Consider the following 7,371-nt stretch of genomic DNA (forward strand, 5'->3'; position numbering starts at 1 on the left):
CATGTGAGAATACTTCAGCTGACCTTCATTAACTCCGCTTTGGGGAAAACACGCTGAAATTAGAACAAAAACACTTCAAAACACGGAGGGTTTTTTTACAGCTTTTATAATTGTAAATCAAGTTTGAAGCTCCCATCTGTCTGCCTGTGAAGTATAATAAGTAAAAGGTCATGTTTTCTTTTGGTTTCTGCTCCACACATCATCTTCAGTCCAGGAAATCAGAAGATTAGATTTAGAGTTACGATGAAAGAAGAACAAATAAAGTGACATTTTCAGAATAAATCTAATCTGACTCCTCGTCTATTGAGGCTTTAAAATCTGTCACAGCTCTTTATTTCTTTGATTTATTCCACCACTTTTCCACTGAGCTCTTTGTGTTATATTTCTGTTGACAGTCTCTGTTTTTAGTCTCCTCGCCAAATGACCAATTAACCCTGGTTCCCTAAATGAAATTCATTAGAGTCCGAGCTCTCGCCAATCACAGCGGCCAAGTGAGAAACACAGGGAGGCTTTTGTGCAGATGAAAGAAATGTCTTCTGACCTCCGTAAACAAGCAGAGAAACAGATTCATCAACTGTGTGACATTATTAAAGGGGAAACAATGACACCTCTGACGTGACTATGACCCACAAATACATCTAATATCTAAAGAATACAAGCATTAAAAGGCGACTTCAGTGCGTTCAGATTCAGAGATTCTGTTGTCATATAAGTTTCCGAGCTTCGCCAACAGCGCCATATACAATATAATTAAGAAATAAGGATGTATGTGATGCCATAAGATATGGAAAAAGCAGAAATATGTCACCTTACAGTACATGTGAGATAGAACAACAACATGTAGAGTCTAATTAATACTGTACTGTCCTGATGAATACGTGTGTGGATTTGTTCAATATCAAATGTACAGATGAACCGTGTGTTCATGTAGATATTCTGAGATGATCCATTATTCGTCCAAATATGTTAACTAAGGTGCGGGAGATAAGATAAGAGGTACTTTATTGATCCCATACAAACAAGGCATTGCACATAAGTAGACATTAAAGAGTAGAAATAAACAAAACTAGACTTTAAACATCTCAAAATAGAATTAAAGCAGCATTGAAAAGTAGAAGATATACAGTAGACTGTGAAGATAAAAAATCTATAAACTGTCAATAAAACACTATTGAAGGGACTACTGGGACATAACATGTCCGTGTGATGATACTCAAGCTTTGTCTATTTATTTACAGCTCTATAAAAAGGACATATAATGACAGAAAAGCAACACTTTGGACACTCCTCTCCGTCTACCCGAATACGGTACATTTCTCAAAAATAGGCCCAACACAAGCCTGATATGTGTGACACTGGTTTAATCTGCATTTCCTTACACCAGCAACACTATTCCCCGACACCAATCTGAATATTTCCATTAAATAAGAACGTTTTCTACTAAAGCAATCTCCTGTTGTGAAAGAGAACCTCTGACCGGATGAAAATGGCTTATATTCGACGATAACTACTACAGAAAACACACAGAAGGAGAGCCTGAAATAGTTCCTACAGTTTTATTCCTGTGATTCAAGTCCAAAATGAACAGAAACATGAATCATAAACCACCTTTAAATTGTCCACAATTAGGCAAAAATAGTTAGATAGAGTTAGAAATACTACCTTAAAAATCTCAAATATGACAGATATCACCTTTAAATCAGTCTTAATTCAGACAAAAGCAGTCAAATCTGTCAAATATGACACTTTAAACCCCCATTAAAAACTCCCACTTTGTAAGTAAGGCATCGCTGCTGTCCCTGTGGCTGGACTGGTCTATAGCTACTATAGAAAACACACAGAAAAAGAGCCTGAAATACGTCCGCCTCTTACAGTTTCATTCCTGCTCCAAACACCCACTAATGGAGGAGGTCAGGACGTATGGAGGAAATATATAATGCTGGTTTCTTTTAACCTCCGTCTTTCTTTAACCTCAAACACGCAGCTTCCTGCCTGAACCTGAAGTCAACTGTATTTATAACACACATCGCAAATCACAGGGGAGATATAATCTATACTGCACACAGCACTATGTGTCCTTTGACTCTCCATTCAGACGAATAAAACTGCATGAATAAAGCCTCTAATGGGGGAGTAATGGTAGGAATCTTGAGGACGGACAGGAAATGGACGCCCATATATGGAAATAGCAGGATTTTATTTGATAACAGCTGGATTTAAAGCTTAATATCTTTTCGTTTTTTTTACAGATTTTGTATTTTATTTAACGAGTATGTTTTGATATTTAAGGCAACGCTAATTATTGTCTGCATTTGTTAAAGAATCATAGGTTATATATAGAGTGCCAGACATGTGGAAAATGTCAATTACAATCTCAAGAAACTACACGGGGTCTCTTTAAATGTCTTGTATTGACGTTCAAATAAAATAAAAAAATATATATAGACTTTTACTTTATTATGACATAACGTCAAGAGGGTCTTGTTCTTGAGTGAGGGAACAATGGAGCGTGAGATGGGCCGGAGAATCGGAGCAGCGGGAGCGGTACTGCAGTTGCTTTACCGCACCGTTGTGACGAAAAGGGAGCTGAGCCAGAAGGCAAAGCTCTCTGTCTACCGCGCCATTTTCATTCCTACCCTCACCTATGGTCATGAAGGATGGGTCATGACCGAAAGAAAGAGATCGCGGATACAAGCGGCCGAGATGGGTTTTCTCCGCAGGGTGGCTGGTGTCTCCCTTAGGGATAAGGTGAGAAGTTCAGTCATCTAGGAGGGACTCGGAGTTGAACCGTTCCTCCTTCGCGTCGAAAGGAGCCACTTGAGGTGGTTCGGGCACCTAGTTAGGATGCCACCTGGGCGCCTCCCTAGGGAAGAGACCGAGGGGTAGACCTAGGACCATGGGGAGGGATTATATCTCTTTGCTGGCCTGGGAGCGCCTTGGGACCCCCCAGTCAGAGCTGGTTGATGAGGGGAAAGGAACGTTTGGGGCTCTCTGCTGGAACTGCCACCCCCGAGACCCGACCACGGATAAGCGGGAGAAGATGGATGGATGGCATAAAACAGAGAATAGCGGGACATCTCTATATTTGAGAGGCTGAAAATCAGAGTTTTTGCTTCAAATGTTGCAAGAAACTCCCTAATGAATATTAAAAAATCATTCAGCATTAATCTCAACAGTGTCTAACTAAAACCAGTTACCGTATGGGATAAAAAAATGTTAAAAAATCCATCTGACTATTTCCCACTGATGTGCTTTGTTATCCTTGAACATTGTATTATATCGTATGTACTGGCATTCTTTCATATATCCTTATATATATATTATCCAACCTCAATGAACAATCATCCTTGTGAAGATCTGGAATCAAGGGGACGGGTGGGGAGGGTTGGGTGGGATGCTATTGAATGTATATTTCTTCTGATTTTGAAATCTCAATAAAAACTGTTAAACAAAAAGAAAATCCATCTGATAGATGAAAAACATTTTTTTTTTTAAATTGTCAATTAATTGTACGGAAGAGGATTAGGGCCACATGTGGCATTTTCAAATTTTCTTTCTTCAGTTTTGAGATTAAAATCGCAATTCTGGGACAACATATATATATCTTGTTCACTCTTGATCATAAATATCACATCCTCTTCCAGTACATTTGTAATTCCTTGATACAGAACATGAAAAACGCTTCCAGTCTCCACTAAATCTCGTCCTGGCTTTCAGACGTTCAGACGTGGTCTTCAGCCCTCAGGACGTTTGTAATCCCTCGTCTGTTTACAAACGTCTGCTTGGCTTTCAAAGCGTTTGTTGGACTCAGAGAGGAGGAAGAGGAAGAGGAGGAGGAAGCTTCACTAAACATAGAACAACAGTATCCCTGCCAGCATCTACAACCAGGGATCCACCGATCTGACTCCACCTCCGGCTCTCCCTCCATCAGAGGTCGCCTCCGGAAGAATATCTCTCTCCGGTTTGAATCATGTATCATTCCAATAAAGCCAAACATGTCTATTTTAAGATGATAAAGTCTTTAAATTCAGTCAAAAGTGTTGATTTCGATGAGTAAAAGATGGTGTCATCAAGAAGTACGACCTAAAAGTTATTTACTTTTGAATTAATCAAGTGAAGGAAACAAAACCATTGTTTGCCTCTTAATGGTGGGGTAGGTAATTCACTTCAGAAACACTTTTTGTTATATTCCATGGAATGCTCTTAACATCCCGATAGCAATGAATAAATTAAATACTTTGACAATAAATACATAAAAAAATATCATCAGTGGAAGCCGTGGCGCTGTAAAAAGCACAACCAATCATCTGAGCCGGCCCGGCTAAAGTAACTGGATGGCCTACCTGCCTGTCAGCCTTCCATCTGTGCACAAACTTATCTCGTGCCCTCATTGTTCATGTGCGCGTTCGTGTGCGTTGGAGGAGGGGCTCTGTGAGGAAGTGGCAGATTTGTTCCGGTTGTGTATTTTCAAATTCTAGCGCACTCGAGCTGGTTTCTCCACTCTTACCTACCCCATCTTTAAATGGTGAAAAAACTGAAGATTTAGTACGATTATTCTATTTCTAAACGTTTGCTTGGCTTTCAATATCTACAGGAAACACAGACGGTCACATAATCAATGTAAATATTAACAGTATTTAGTAGTGCAGTTATCCTATAGCACATATATTACAAATAATAATATTGGACATGTTTTATAGCAGAGTGTTTGCTTGGCTTTCAAAGCGTTCGTTGGACTCAGAGAGGAGGAAGAGGAAGATGAGGAAGAGGAAGCTCCACTAAACACAGAACAAGAGTATCTCCGCTAGCATCTACAACCAGAAAACTACCGATGTGTTCCCGGCACAGACTCCACCTCCGGCTACCCCTCCATCAGAGGTCGCTTCCAGAGGAATCTCTCTCCGGATTTGAGGAATATCTCGGCGAATATTAAAGCGGCAGCTGTGTGGGAGGAGAGGTGGTCGGGTCGGACGCCGAGAGGATCCACTCAGCCTCCATTTTTTAGTTTTCAGGCAATTAAAATTCATCCTTCACTCGGGCTGGAAAATGGAGACGATTGTGTGTCAAATGTGAAGCAGCTTTTTATTTTAATGATGTGTGCAGGAATGTGTGTGAAGTGCAGAGGACGACCAGTGTGTACAAGTTTGGGATTTATTCAACGGGAAAATGAAGTTTTCTATCCGTGTTAAATGAAGATTATTAACTGTATGATTCAAATAAAGCCAAATACGTCTATTTTAAGTTTGATAGAGTCTTTCAATCCTGCTGAAAATGTTAATTTAGAGGCAAAACGTCATCTAGAATAATCATAAATGATCATAAAAAGGCGAAATCTATGAGTGTACGGGGCGGGACATCTCTAAGCGGCTGACCAATCACAACAGAGCCGGCCAGCTGACCAATCAGAGAGCAGAGCTTTTTGAACATTAAAGTAGAGGCATGTCACAGTAGAGACACTACATACTGATATACACCTGAACATCAGCAGGAGAGGACTCTTTAAAGTAGAGACACTACATACTGATATACACCTGAACATCAGCAGGAGAGGACTCTTTAAAGTAGAGACACTACATACTGACATACACCTGAACATCAGCAGGAGAGGACTCTTTAAAGTAGAGACACTACATACTGATATACACCTGAACATCAGCAGGAGAGGACTCTTTAAAGTAGAGACACTACATACTGATATACACCTGAACATCAGCAGGAGATGACTCTTTAAAGTAGAGACACTACATACTGATATACACCTGAACATCAGCAGGAGAGGACTCTTTAAAGTAGAGACACTACATACTGATATACACCTGAACATCAGCAGGAGAGGACTCTTTAAAGTAGAGACACTACATACTGATATATACCTGAACATCAGCAGGAGAGGACTCTTTAAAGTAGAGACACTACATACTGATATACACCTGAACATCAGCAGGAGAGGACTCTTTAAAGTAGAGACACTACATACTGATATACACCTGAACATCAGCAGGAGAGGACTCTTTAAAGTAGAAACACTACATACTGATATACACCTGAACATCAGCAGGAAAGGACTCTTTAAAGTAGAGACACTACATACTGATCAGCAGGAGAGGACTCTTTAAAGTAGAGACACTACATACTGATCAGCAGGAGAGGACTCTTTAAAGTAGAGACACTAAATACTGATCAGCAGGAGAGGACTCTTTAAAGTAGAGACACTACATACTGATATACACCTGAACATCAGCAGGAGAGGACTCTTTAAAGTAGAAACACTACATACTGAAATACACCTGAACATCAGCAGGAGAGGACTCTTTAAAGTAGAAACACTACATACTGATCAGCAGGAGAGGACTCTTTAAAGTAGAGACACTACATACTGATATACACCTGAACATCAGCAGGAGAAGACTCTTTAAAGTAGAAACACTACATACTGAAATACACCTGAACATCAGCAGGAGAGGACTCTTTAAAGTAGAAACACTACATACTGATCAGCAGGAGAGGACTCTTTAAAGTAGAGACACTACATACTGAAAATGGGCAGAATAGGTTGGTGTATAACTTATGGAGTAATCTTAGCTCTAAGATGATTAAAACTCCAGGAGGAAAATGTCCCTCATCACATCTGCTTTCTGTCCTTTTGCTTTTGAGTTCTCTCCACCCGGTGAAGCTATCTGCAGACGGAGTGAAGAGTGTAAATCCTCCGGAGAGGAGTGTGTCCTGTCGTCTTTAACAGGCTGAAGGAGACACTAAACAGTCTCTGAGCAGCTCGGAGCGATGCTCCTCAGACAGTCTCTGAGAAATAACACCGAGCAGACAACTTTATAAAGGTGGAGGGGGGGGGGGTCTCTGCAGACCTGCTGCTACGCCCCCATGCACCACCAGTGAGTAAATAACCCTGGATATAAACAGATTGTTTGCCGTGTTGGGAAACGAAAACAACGCTCGGATTATTTTCAGATAACAATATGAAGAAGAGAGAGTGGAGCACGGAGAGAGGCAGCAGGAAATATGCAAAAGAAATGAAACAGTCAGATACACGAGTATTACTATTATTATTGAGTCAATGCTAAATGCTGGAACATCCCTTTCTTTACATGTCGTATTTACAGGGATGAAACGTAGACTCTCTTTGAACTGAACTCATCTTAGTATAAAGTAGAAATGTGAAGTACTTGGAAATGGTGAAGCTTTCTACGTTTACTGCATTCATGACGCAAATACAGATGTGTACACAGGTGTAAATCAGCAGATAGCAACTGTAGAATCAGCTTCAAGCGAAATACTCTCGGGTGTCAAAAACCACAAACAAGCAACACAAACGTTTCATAAGCTTCAGTTGATTAAACATCGCGAGAGATGGCAACC

Source organism: Notothenia rossii (assembly GCF_949606895.1).
Source record: "Notothenia rossii genome assembly, contig: scaffold_617, whole genome shotgun sequence".
In the NCBI taxonomy this organism is placed as follows: Eukaryota; Metazoa; Chordata; class Actinopteri; order Perciformes; family Nototheniidae; genus Notothenia; species Notothenia rossii.